Below are 14,449 nucleotides of genomic sequence, written 5' to 3' on the forward strand. Positions count from 1 at the left end.
TTTTCGAGATCGTATGACAAATCCTTCTTTCCCAGACTGTAGGGGTCGATTCCATTGCACACAGCAATCTTCTGAATATATCTAAAGCCAGCAGTGGCTTCTAGATTACAAACTAGTTGTTTGCACTACGGCAGCCGTTTAGACCACCAGCTATTTCACTTCCGGTAAAACCACTAAGAAAAGTTACATGACTGAAACCCAGCAATAAACATTGTTATTTGTAATAAGTTGTACATCACATATTCGCAGGACTCATTTCTGTTTCACCAGCTGTTTGTCCTCTATGTTTATTTTTTTCACTTGTCCCCAAACCTCATCTCATCTCATTATCTGTAGCCGCTTTATCCTGTTCTACAGGGTCGCAGGCAAGCTGGAGCCTATCCCAGCTGACTACGGGCGAAAGGCGGGGTACACCCTGGACAAGTCGCCAGGTCATCACAGGGCTGACACATAGACACAGACAACCATTCACACTCACATTCACACCTACGCTCAATTTAGAGTCACCAGTTAACCTAACCTGCATGTCTTTGGACTGTGGGGGAAACCGGAGCACCCGGAGGAAACCCACGCGGACACGGGGAGAACATGCAAACTCCGCACAGAAAGGCCCTCGCCGGCCACGGGGCTCGAACCCGGACCTTCTTGCTGTGAGGCGACAGCGCTAACCACTACACCACCGTGCCGCCCGCTATTATACATATAATAAATAAATAAATAAACAGATGTGCAATGTAAAACATGAAAAGCACTAACTGTGAAAGTAGCCTTGTAGATACAAATGTGAGACTCTTGAACCTCATAACCATCTGAATAATGAAAAATAAAACAACACACTCTGGTGTATGACTGGTACATCTGCACCGAAGCACGATTCAAGTGTGTGCCATTCTGCAGAGAACAAGTAAAGGCACCCACGCATCACTGAACAAATAGGCCTGCTGTGAAAGGGCCTGTATACAAACTGACTACACCCAACGTTATTTATTGCCATCGTGCTTCCATGGTTAATTCGGCATATAAAGTGCTCACCAACAGCCTGTAGATGGCAATGAAAAGGCCCAGGGCTGGCCAGCACACGGGAGCGCGCCGAATTCGAGAGTGGATAATTAAGCGTGACGTTCTGTTCGCAGCCCAAACACCATCTGCCTCCTAAAACATTTGTTTGTGCTGAAGTCTGAGGTCTGTGTCGGGGGGCTGATTATCAGGATATTAATTAACACACTTTTGGAGTTAAATCCATTATGTTTCTCGCAGCTGAGGACGCTGCTTTGTCGTTAAAAACATGCAAGATATATCTAATAACCGGTGCATGCTTTTTAATAATCAAACCATTCACATGTTATGATTAGAGACTTTGCTTTAGATGTCTAGGATCTTTTATTTAGCAGCAAGTACACGCCTAAGTTGCTAGAGGGGGAAAAAAAAAAAGCTTGTCGCTTGCTATCCATGTCTGCCAAAAGGAATCTGCAGAGTTCTTATACAAGCGAGATATTTCGAGAAACAACTCAGAAGTGCATGTTCTTCACAGGCCGAGCCCTTGTGAAGGGCTGTGACATTTACTGAATCCATCGATTTGCCCTCTTTCTGCCTGAAAATGCTCATGTTTGTGTACAGAGTGCACATCGCATCTCCATTTAGGATTTTCAACCATTTAATATTTATCAACAAGAGTTAAAGAAAATGGAGGACTTTTAGCGAGCACGTCTTTATACGCTGGCAGAACAACTGAGACGCAGGCGGCTTTTACGATGAGATATGTATGCAAACTAACAAACTAAAATATTTCATTTCACAAATTTATATAAGGGATAAAACACTCAGTGTTGTGCTGCGAAAAGGAAAATAATCAACACCCTGAAGTGTTTTATTCCTCTAATATCACAGCACTATCACTCTCCGGACCTGCCTGATCCATCCCGATGCCCTACGTCTGGCTGGAGTCTCATCACATCGCTCCTGTAGAGGACGGCCCCATATGGACAGTCAAAAGTCGCACTTGGAAGACATTCTGGACACTTACAGTAATACATTTATGCCTGAGGACTATAATTAAACTGCTAACTTTAGGACTGCAGTTGTCATGAACAGTTTTGCACTCAATAAACAGTTTATAACTTCAGCAAAACTAATGAATTTCCTGGTTACCCAGTTGTACTTTGTGACTCTATAGGACACTGTTATAGAAGCGAGTTATTTATAATCACACTATCTGTTATCACCCAGATAAGGATGGGTTCTCTTTTGAGTCTGATTTCTCTCAAGGTTTCTTCCTCATGATGTTTCATGGAGTTTTTCCTTGCCACCATCGCCACAGGCTTGCTCACTGGGGATAAATTAGGGATAAAATTAGCTCGTGTTTAAAGTCTTTAATTTTCTGTAAAGCTGCTTTGCGACAATGTCTGTGCTATACAAATAAACTTGACTTGATTTGAACTGACAGCGGTTTGGTAAAGATTATATTTTTATTCATTAATTAAATAATATTGGTTGGCGTTGAGTGGTATATCAGATGTATTCCATTCAGCTAGAATGATATTGAATGAGTTGAAGATGCGTTAGCTATCCATCCATTAGCCACTTATCCTGTTCTACAGGGTCGCAAGCAAGCTGGAGCCTATCCCAGCTGACTACGAGTGAGAGGTGGGGTACACCCTGGACAAGTCGCCAGGTCATCACAGGGCTGACACATAGACACAGACAACCATTCACACTCACATTCACACCTACGCTCAATTTAGAGTCACCAGTTAACCTAACCTGCATGTCTTTGGACTGCGGGGGAAACCAGAGCACCCAAAGGAAAACCCACGCGGACACGGGGAGAACATGCAAACTCCACACAGAAAGGCCCTCGCCAGCCACGGGGCTCGAACCCGGACCTTCTTGCTGTGAGGTGACAGCGCTAACCACTACACCACCGTGCCACCCCATGAGTTAGCTAGCTGAATGGAATATATCTTATTTACCACCAAAAAAGCCAGCCAATATTATTATTATTATACATACACATTTGATGGAACAGGGTGGTGTAGTGGTTAGCGCTGTCGCCTCACAGCAAGAAGGTTCTGGGTTCGAGCCCCGTGGCCGGCGAGGGCCTTTCTGTGTGGAGTTTGCATGTTCTCCCCGTGTCCGCGTGGGTTTCCTCCGGGTGCTCCGGTTTCCCCCACAGTCCAAAGACATGCAGGTTAGGTTAACTGGTGACTCTAAATTGACCGTAGGTGTGAATGTGAGTGTGAATGGTTGTCTGTGTCTATGTGTCAGCCCTGTGATGACCTGGCGACTTGTCCAGGGTGTACCCCGCCTTTCGCCCGTAGTCAGCTGGGATAGGCTCCAGCTTGCCTGTGACCCTATAGAACAGGATAAAGCGGCTAGAGATAATGAGATGAGATGAGATTTGATGGAACAAGTATAGATTTTACAAAACGTTAAGAACAGGGGGCTAACTTACCAATATTGAATGCTGATTCTGATCAAATGTAATTCAGTATTCTGTCAATCCATTATACATGTGCAAATTCAAAGTTCTAACAATAAAAATGGGACAAGTCCAAAAAGCCTGAACAACAACCCAACTTATATACAAGCTACAGTGGCTATAAAAAGTGTACACACCCCGCTAAAATGATAGGTTTTTCTGATGTAAAAAAAAAAAAAATGAGACCACGATAAATAATTTCAAAACTTTTCCCACCTTTTAATGTGATCTATAACCTGTACAATTCAATTGAAAAACAAACAAATCTGTTAGGAGGGAAAACATAAAAAATAAAAAAAAGTCTCCATCACTTTTCCTCATCTCCAAGTAGAAATTCACATTTCTGCTATTGCTCTCTTTTCCAGTTTTTCAATGTCCGTTGGTATGTTTTTCTCTTGTAAATATGTGTGAAGAATATCCAGTGAAGTTTTGGTAGCCTTTCGGGTGTTCAGCACTTCTGTCTCTTTAAATCTTTGGCTTTTAATGAAGCAAACCTTGCGGTCATGTTTGTGAACAAACTGTCAGTCACTCGCGAGCACAGAAGTTTTACATCTCCAACGTGTCTCTTTTCCAGTTTTTTATGTCCGTTGGTCTGTTTTTCTCTTGTAAATATGCATGAAGAATATATAATGAAGTTTTGGTAGCCTTTCGGGTGTTCAGCACATCTTTAGTTTCAGTTTATTTATTTTGTACTTAAACCGAGCACTGAATTAACCCCGTCTTCTCTCTTTCCCGGCTGACAAAGAAATGATTGTGCACATGCGCAGCAGAAAAGTTTTGCTATTGGAGCTTCACATGTGACGTCGTGTTGTCTTGACAATGTGCAATATTATAACAATATTGCACACTCAATGTCCATTGGGGAGAGTGGCGTAATACATGGAGGATAAGCGATATGATAACAATATTGCATGCCATCAATAAACCCACTAGAAGGGAATAGAATACATGTTTTTATTCCATGGAAAAAGTGGCCTGTATGTATAATATTTAAATAATATTGGCTGGCGTTGAGTGGTATATCAGATATATTCCATTCAGCTAGCATGATATTGAATGAGTCAAAGACGAGCTAGCTAGCTGAATGGAATATATCTGATATACCACAAAAAAGCTAGCCAATATTATAATTATTATTATAATACATACACATTTCTTTTGGGTGTTCAACACGTCTTTCTCTTTCAAAATTCTCTCAAAATCTTCCGTATTTAACGAAGCAAACCTGGCGGCCATGTTTGTTTACAAATTGTCACAGTCGCTTGCGGGCGTGGAAGTTTTACATCTCTGACGTGTGACGTCATGTTGTTTTGGCAACCGTGCAATATTGTAAACCATATTCAACGCTCGTTCTCCATTGGGTAGAGTGATGTAATACACATAGGATAAGCGATATGATAACAATATTGCATGCTATCGAACCAAATGAATGAAATCCGCTAGAAGGGAATAGAACACGTTTTTATTCCATTGAAAAAGTGTCATGTACAGTATGTACTATATAATAATGATTAATATAGGATACTTTTTATCCATTTAAAGCTACATTCAGTGTATCCTTGAAAGGAGGTTCTGGCTTATGCTGTAGCAGTTACATTATAAACAGTCGTTCCTTCACCAGGAAGAAAAGCACAGATGTCTCTGACACTGGAGAATCCTTCCATAAATGTTAATTACACCCATCCTTACTTCCAGGAAATGTCACCATAACAATGTTTACGCACTTTTTTTTGTTTTAAATTTGTTTATGAGCAGCGTCTGCTGTACAGGAACCCTGTGAATGGATTGTTACTATAGAGAGCGTGCACGTGACGTCACGAGGTCACGTGATATTTGTTTATCTGCCATCTTGGACGGCATGCCCGCGCATAGAACTTAGACGACCCCGTTCTAATTATCAAGTGTGTGGGAGTAGATCTTTCGAGAATGGTTATATCTTGTTCAGCATTTGGTTGTACCAATAGACAGGGCCAAAAGGAGGGCGTGTCATTTTATAGATTCCCCGCAGACGCGGAGAGACGCGCAAAATGGGTGTCCGCTGTGCGAAGAGAAAACTGGTACCCCAGTTCTACCAGCCGAATTTGTAGTGAACACTTCATATCAGGTAGGTGTAATCTTCTAATTCAACACTCCTAGTACATCTGTTAAGTTGATTTTCGGATTGAATGATAACTGCATAGTCGGTGATTTGTGATATTTGTTTTTCAGACAAAAACATACATATTTACAACCCTGTCATTATCTGGAACTGAGTTTAGATTTCGAACATTCTTACGATAAAACGTCCTGCATAGTCTCTTTATGATAAACGTCTTAATGCCACTTACCCATGAGGTTATCAAGTAGACATTCTTCTTCGGAACCTTCCAGAGGTATAGTTGGGATACCCATCCCGCAACAAAATATTTATAAGCTTCCAGGCTCTTGTAAGCTTTGAGGGCTTTGCCAGTGTAACACGATTCACGATTAACGAGAAAATTGTAAATGTCGTGGTAGGCCAGATCGGGCAAATCGCCGGCACCGCAGCTCCGAATTTCCCTGAACAAGGATTGCGGCAAGTTGTACAGATCTGCAATCCCCAACCTGGAACACTTTTCCACGTAACGCTGCCTCACGTCACCTTCAAGATGCTGAACAAACTTAGACAAGTAATCGCGCGATGTAGATGGGGTATTTTCCGAATTTTCTTGGGGATTACTCCCTGGATCCATTACGCTCGCGCAAGGTAAACAATCCTGAAGCCGTCCAATATGGCGGAGTAAACACGGACGGGTCACGTGACTGCACATCCTCTATAGAAACGATAATGTATTCAAACGAGCGCATTACTTTCAGAGAAAATGAATCAACACTTCCTGACCAATCAGAAGTGAGAATTCAGTACTACTGTAATATAAGCTGGCTGGCACTAATTAATCATCTGTGTCACAACAGCACAAAAGTGTCTCAGCAGTATCTTGTACTTTGAAACAAAACTTTTTTTGTTGTTGTTCAGTGTGTGGATAACAATGTTTTCCTCTCCAACAAGTCAACTTCGCCAGTGGAAAGCAGGCTGAACATGTGGCCGTGGCTTCCAGTGCTGAACTGAACTCAGAATAAACACAGAGGAATGCAGAGTGACGCAAGCCTGAACGCTGAGCTGAGATCTCCTTACAGTCCGAAAGACGTTAACGAAGTTCCTTGTGGAGACAGAGAGAGAAAGAGACAGAGAGAGACCAAGAGAGAAAGAGCCACGGAGAAGGAGAAAGCTCTGTACCTGCTCCGTGGAGGCTCTCATCAGGCTCGATCATTCCCTCTGCTCGATCAGGACGCTGTTTAGAAGCAGACGAACGGCGTCTTGTTTTTCATGCTCTTCAGCAAGCCTCGACTCATCCGGCTCGTGTTTACCTGTGAGAGCTGTTGCTGAGGGTGTAACCTGTGCGAAACCCTCCTTCAGCAGGCTTCACATGTCACATGCCTCAGTAACTCGTGACGAGTGCCGACTTCTTGGTCATTTCAAGAAACGGATGGTGTTCTGTGCTCTGTTGCAACTAGCCGTGATGTCAGAGAAAAAAAATGCAAGAAGAAGAAGAAGAAGAAGCAGGATTCAGGAACCTTTGTGGGCTCCTACAGAAAGCCGGAGGCTGTTACTCTGTTCATGTCACTACCTTTTGTTGTGTGATGTTAACTACACCTCCTACTGCTTCCTGTGTGGAAAAAGAAGATATCAAAAGGCCCAAGCATGGCCTTGGCTTTTCATGGAAAATTGCATTCAATCAGAAGTTAGGAGAGGTCAAAGGTTATATACATACTCTGGACAGTTGGTGAATGAAATCAGTCAATATTAGGGTTCCATGGACGTCAAGCTAATAATGACTCTCTCATGGATTCTAGCTAGTTCAAACAGCTATATATAAACTAAATAAACACCTTAAAAGAAGAGACGGTACGATAACACCTTTTCTTTTCCAATATGATACTGAATCCCTGAGTATCAGCCGATACCGATACCCATCTGATATGTTTACTTTGGAAAATGCAGCAGTTTTATTCATTTTTTAAATTCTCTTTCACACAAAAATCATTTGCACAAGCAATTGATGCAAATATAATAAATATCATCAAGTTAAAATATAATTTTAAAAAAATCAATCCTAACAAAAAAAAAATCAATTCTCTTTATATGTTAACATTTACAGGAAAAAAAAAATCTTCCTGAAACTACATTCCAATCTTTTCCATTTGTTTCAGGATCAGATTGAATTCAATCTGGGTTTTTTTGTTTTTTTGTTTTGTTTCTCAAATATCCGATCCACTGTACTGATCCTGGGGTGGCACGGTGGTGTAGTGGTTAGTGCTGTCGCTCACAGCAAGAAGGTCCGGGTTCGAGCCCAGTGGCCGACGAGGGCCTTTCTGTGTGGGGTTTGCATGTTCTCCCCGTGTCCGCGTGGGTTTCCTCCGGGTGCTCCGGTTTCCCCCACAGTCCAAAGACATGCAGGTTAGGTTAACTGGTGACTCTAAATTGAGCGTAGGTGTGAATGTGAGTGTGAATGGTTGTCTGTGTCTATGTGTCAGCCCTGTGATGACCTGGCGACTTGTCCAGGGTGTACCCCGCCTTTCGCCCGTAGTCAGCTGGGATAGGCTCCAGCTTGCCCGCGACCCTGCACAGGATAAGTGGTTATGGATAATGGATGGATGTACCAATCCTGGGTATCGGCTCTCTAAAAGGGATTTTTGTAACCTGACTGAACCAAATTCTTTCACGTGTGCCATTACTTTTGTCACTGCTGCCATTGTTGCAAACGAAAAAAAAAATTATATATACTAGTATATATATAATTAAATGTTTAAGTATTTATATTGTTTATTAATTCATTCATCTTTAGGAACTGTTTTATTCTGGTCAGATGGTAACCTGACCCTGACCCTGACACTGGAGGCTCCTTCCATAACCATTAATCACGTTTATATGGAATGTCCGCTGTACTGGAATGTGAATGAGCTGTTACTATAGAAACAGTAACGTGTGTGTGTGTATATATATCAGAGCAAGTGCACTAATATAAACCACAGTGGTGTGATTTGTAGCTGCATGACTGTCAGAGCTGCTGATACAGAAAATTAATCAACACGTTCTGACCAATCACAATCCAGAATTCATCAGTGCTGTGGGACAAACAGAATGAAGTGAAAGCAGGCGTTAGTGTGCTTCCCTCTGCGTCCACACGTTTAAACACCAGGATTACATCACTGATGCTGTCCCGTTTAAAAGCCCAAACTGTGTCTGACTCCAAACAGACAGAAAAGCGAAAGCAAATCACATCAGAATGATGAAATAACTATAATCAGTGTTCAGGACTGAAAGGAGCTCACCATGTGTGTGTTCAGTGCACTGAAAACTCAGCGACACTGTGAGCATTGTCCCTCTCTCTCTCTCTCTCTCTCTCTCTCTCTCTCTCTCTCTCTCTCTCAGAGATCCAAAGTGGTGAGTAAGAGTTTCCACAGCTGTAGGTTGTGTTGCAGAAGGTTGGTGTGTGCAGAGATGATTTACGATCTGTCTTTTGATTAATCCGCTAAAGTGTATTTAATCAAGCCAGAAACCTGCCCACATCCAGCACTAATCCCTCCACATCCACCTCACTGTCTCTGAATACAGCAACATGCAGCAACACGTCTGTCCCCCACCGTCTCTCTCTCTCTCTCTCTCTCTCTCTCTCTCTCTCTCTCTATATATATATATATATATATATATATATATAAACACTTTCTCTGTCTTTCTCTTTTTGTTCATCTCTCTCACCATCTGTCACTTTATTTCTGTTTGTCTCTGTCTGTCTATCTCTCTCTCTGTCACTCTCTATCTGTCACTCTCTCTGTCTTTCTCTTTTTGTTTGTTTCTCTCACCATCTGTCAGTTTATTTCTTTGTTTGTCCATCTGTCTGTCTGTCTGTCTGTCTCTCTCTCTCTCTCTCTGTATCTGTCACTCTGTCTTTCTCTTTCTGTTTGTTCCTCTCACCGTCTGTCAGTTTATTTCTTTGTCTGTCTCTCTCTCTTTATCTGTCTGTCTCTATCTGTCATAATCTCTCTGTCACTCTTTCTCTTTTTGTTTGTTTCTCTCACCGTCAGTTTATTTCTTTGTTTGTCCATCTCTCTCTCTCTTTATCTGTCACTCTGTCTTTCTCTTTTTGTTTGTTTCTCTCACCGTCAGTTTATCTCTGTTTGTCCATCTCTCTCTCTCTCTCTCTCTCTCTCTCTTTATCTGTCATTCTGTCTCTCTTTTTGTTTGTTTCTCTCACCGTCTGTCAGTTTATTTCTGTTTGTCCATCTGTCTGTCTGTCTGTCTCCCTCTCTTTAGCTGTCTCTCTCTATCTGTCATTCTCTCTCTCTCTGTCACTCTGTCTTTCTCTTTTTGTTTGTTTCTCTCACCATCTGTCAGTTTATTTCTTTGTCTGTCTGTCTGTCTCTCTCTCTCTCTGTGTCCTTCTCCCCCTCTCTGTCTCTGTCTGTCTCTCTCTCTCTCTCTGTGTCCTTCTCCCCCTCTCTGTCTCTGTCTGTCTCTCTCTCTCTCTGTGTGTCCTTCTCCCCCTCTCTGTCTGTCTGTCTGTCTCTCTCTCTCTCTCTCTCTCTCTCTCTCTCTCTCTCTGTGTCCTTCTCCCCCTCTCTGTCTCTGTCTGTCTCTCTCTCTCTCTGTATCCTTCTCCCCCTCTCTGTCTCTCTCTCTCTCTCTGTATCCTTCTCCCCCTCTCTGTCTCTCTCTCTCTCTCTCTCTCTCTGTGTCCTTCTCCCCCTCTCTGTCTCTGTCTGTCTCTCTTTTTGTTTCCCTCCCTCCCTCTCTCTCTCTCTCTCTCTCTCTCTTTCTCTCCCCCAGTCCCAGGATATAGGAGTGGATTGTTGGGAACTGTAATTGCGAGTGGATCTGTGAGTGTAATATGATGCGTTATCTGACTCTCTCTGACCTGCGCACCCTGAGCTCGACGTGTTTTGGAGCAGCGTCTCATTTCTCTCGGTCTGAATGAGGTGAGAGGGGACAGTGGCTTAAAGTGAACACAGCTGGGATCTCAATGAGGGCTTGGCAGAGCGGGGGCTTCCCTTTTATCTCGCTCTGCTTCTCCGCACTCCTCAGCCCCCGCCTCGATTCCCCGGGCTCAGACCCAGACGCCATGGGGGCTCCGGAGCTCGGATAACTTCCCCATAGTTTCATACTCGTCTTCACAAAATGTGGAACTGCTTTTATATTTATAGTATGAGATCTAGTTTAGTGTAATGATCAGAGCTAGCTCCAAAATGTTGAGTGAATTAAATGTAAATGGTTTACACATTTTCACACATTAACTCTCCAACGTAATATTTCATCCAGAATCTGAGATGAGGTCTTCCCTGAAAGCAAGTCAATGGGATTGAGTTGATATAAACTGAAACCTATCTGACTTTTTATCCATTAAGTGTGAAACAGAGGTAAAATCTGGCACTGGGAACCATATTAAATGAAAAGCTGCTCTGGTGCCTAACCTTAGCAGAATGTTGATTTAAAACCGGTGTGTATTATGTACAGTATTAGTGTATACATTTCCTCATCTCTAAGTTGTTAAAGCTTCTACAGTTACCAGCTCACACCTGACATGACGCTCACGCTGTGTAATCCAGCACGAATAGCACACAGATTCAAACACGGTGTCTTTTAACAAAGCAAAACTTCATCATAAATAACACCATCACTGAGATGGTCAAGGTTTCTGTCATTTATTTAACATTAATGGAAGGAGTCTCCAGTGTCAGTGCTTTCTAACTGTCAGAAGGAAAGCTGGAACTTTCTGACATCTTCAGGACGGAAGCATTTATGCAATAATAATAATAATAATAATAATAATAATCTTTACTGAGGAAGCCAACTTCACTGGGGGGTGATTTACAGAGGGGTCTTCCAAAATAAACATATAAATAATATAAATAAATTTTTTTTTTGTGGTCCAAATCCTGCGCTCTGATTGGCTGGCGAGTGGGTCTGTATCCTATGGTATGGACCCCAGTTACGGACCCCGGTTATGGACCTCTGGCAACTCGCTCATTCACAACAACATGGTAGCAATTTTTGTCAACATTTATTTTCGCATTTCTCAGGAGAATCGCATTAATTTTACAGCATGGATAGCGATAACAACAGTGTTCACAGCGAAAGCGAGTTTTACTACCCTGAGGAAGAAGAAATAAAAGAAAACATTTCAGGAGAAAGCTAAAAACCTGTAACTGTTGCTAACGCCGAGCAAAAACATGGCTGAATCCTGAATGACTCCTATTTGTATAAATCGGGGACTACATAGGCGGCAAAATGTAGTTTTTTTCCTGCCATGGAAGTGCACTTGTATACCGAGGAGGAAGCAATTTGCATTACAGCCGTGAATGAGGATTCAAAATGGCGGCTCGCCTCGGCTCGGTTTTCCCTTTCGGGCGCTCTCGTTTTCTGTTAGAATTTGGTAAAGAAAAAAATAAATCTATTATTTACCAGTTTAAGGTCGGTCTGTATGGTGAAATACCGTGACCTCGGCCTTGAATACTGACCTCAGCCCAGAGGGCCTCGCTCAGTACTTTCAAGACCTCAGTCACAGTATTTCACGATACGGACCTCCCAGCTGGTCAATAACATATATTTATGATAATATAAATAATAACAAGACATTAAAAATAGAATTGTAACTAAAATAACTAGATTCTATATGAAGAGTTTGGTTCCAAAACACGATAAACACCAAATTTGAAAAATTGAAACTCCTGCCACCAAACCATCAGCAATTATTATATCTTACTCGTACCACATTCAGTTTTCGCCGAAACGTGATATCTGCCATTGATTTACACACTGCATTACGGTCTTTCATTCCAAAACGCAACAAGCGCCATCACCGATTTTTCTCAAAACCAGACATATCCATTTGGCCAATCAGAGGCCGCCACTGGTGCGAAGTCTTCTAAGATGGCTGCACCCATGAAGTAGGAAATCGCTTCGTTACTTCTCACATTTATTGGACAATTTCACACTGAATTATTAATAATTTCGATAAAATAATCTAAAAAATTAAATATCTATAAAATAAAATAATCTGTCATGAAAGAACACAGTTAAATGCACTTGAAATAGAAAGGGATATGTAGCATTTGGGGGGAAATGCCGTGGCGTGGATATGTAGCGACTTGACAAAAAAATAATTACTTGGTTCAGTTAAAAGCTGTTAATTAGTTCTGAATTTCATTTTTTAAGTTTATTATCATAAAGGAGTGAGCATAGACGTCGCCAGACCCATTTTAGGGTAGCTCCAGCCACCCTATCTTATGGCAAAGCCACCCTATATTTTTTGCCCTTTTTTAAATTATTTATATTTTTATTTTTTTTCCCAAAAAAAACAAAGGCAGTAAAGCACTGAACATGAGCCATCAAGAACGCAAGTTAATCCGAACAACAGTTTCTGCTTGCTTATTTATTGTTTAATGCAATATTATTAATATCGTTATGATTCCTCCTCATTGGCTCTGTGTCAAGCGTCACGTCGAGTGGTAGGCTAGTAGGACTTAAAAAACTACGCGGGCATTCTGCAGCAGGCGCGGTGCGGGCTTCCATTGAGTTGGGTTTGCAGAGAGTCAGAATTCTATGCTTTCATTTGCAGACACACACGGTGAGATTGTAATTTGATGTCAGTGGTTTGCATTTGCTTAACTTTACCTAGGCTATATTGAGTCTTCTGTAGAATGTTTACATGATGATTTGTGAAGCACTTGCCCTCTTCAGTTTGCGCAGGAATGCATGACACCTACCGTTGTTTTTTTCACATTTTTGTAGTTTAGCTGGTGAAGTTGCTTCAGCAAGCAATTAAATGATGAAAGCAATTTTAAAATAGAATAGAAATGGTGGGAAGTGTGTCCCCAAGGTGTGATGCTCTTGAAATAATGAATTGATTGACAGCCTTAGTAGGCGCGCGCTCTGAAAAATGTTCGGCGTGCGCTGCGCGCGCACAATACCTTTTCTCCTCTGGGTGCTAAGCTACCCCTGACTCTCAAACCTAGTGACGTCCCTGGGAGTGAGTCAATACATTTTAAAACAGGATACAGTGGTTTTCCTTTTATCTCATCTCATCTCATTATCTCTAGCCGCTTTATCCTGTTCTACAGGGTCACAGGCAAGCTGGAGCCTATCCCAGCTGACTGCGGGCGAAAGGCGGGGTACACCCTGGACAAGTCGCCAGGTCATCACAGGGCTGACACATAGACACAGACAACCATTCACACTCACATTCACACCTACGCTCAATTTAGAGTCACCAGTTAACCTAACCTGCATGTCTTTGGACTGTGGGGGAAGCCGGAGCACCCGGAGGAAACCCACACGGACACGGGGAGAACATGCAAACTCCGCACAGAAAGGCCCTCGCCGACCACGGGGCTCGAACCCGGACCTTCTTGCTGTGAGGCGACAGCGCTAACCACTACACCACCATGCCGCCGGTTTTCCTTTTATCACTTCCCGTAATCAGAAAAAGTGATTTTTCTTGAAACAATGGAATTGGATATATAGCGTTTTGGAACCAAACTCTTCATATTAAATTCTATATTACTTATCCGAAAGTAAAGTAAGATCACTGCCATCGTACTACACCACCACAATCACGATCACCAGAATCCCTTCCAGCTCATCAAAAAAGATAAACTAAAAAGGACCCCGTCGACATGAATAATACAATCGCAATGACCTTAAGTATACTCACTGATACATTAAATTAATTTATGGTTTCTCGGGAACATGACAAACTGTGTTTTTTCATCTTTTTAACTTCAAGAGAGAATGAAAAGAGACTGGTGTTTATCGCTGCTATAATGTAACCGAGAATAAGAACTAACCTGTTCTACAGGTGTTCCACAACATTAAACGTCACCAGTGGTGAACTGTTACTATTAGAGCTGGGGCTTGAGCTCAGCAAAAACTAAGCCAGACACCAAAAAAGCAAC

General features: G+C 42.2%; 1 protein-coding gene across 2 annotated transcripts in view; it reads right to left on the reverse strand.

Moving 5' to 3' along the window:
* Window positions 1–14,449, reverse strand: part of foxn3 (forkhead box N3) — a 201,506-nt gene that overhangs the window by 149,478 nt on the left and 37,579 nt on the right. The window contains exon 1 of one of the 2 annotated variants that reach the window (XM_060933730.1): window positions 6,735–7,089. The exons of the other annotated variant lie outside the window; for it this stretch is intronic. The gene's annotated coding sequence lies outside the window, so the exon portion shown is untranslated. Of the gene's footprint in view, window positions 1–6,734; window positions 7,090–14,449 lie in introns of those variants that run through there. 2 annotated transcript variants of the gene reach the window in all.

Source organism: Neoarius graeffei, chromosome 11 (assembly GCF_027579695.1).
Source record: "Neoarius graeffei isolate fNeoGra1 chromosome 11, fNeoGra1.pri, whole genome shotgun sequence".
Taxonomy (NCBI): Eukaryota; Metazoa; Chordata; class Actinopteri; order Siluriformes; family Ariidae; genus Neoarius; species Neoarius graeffei.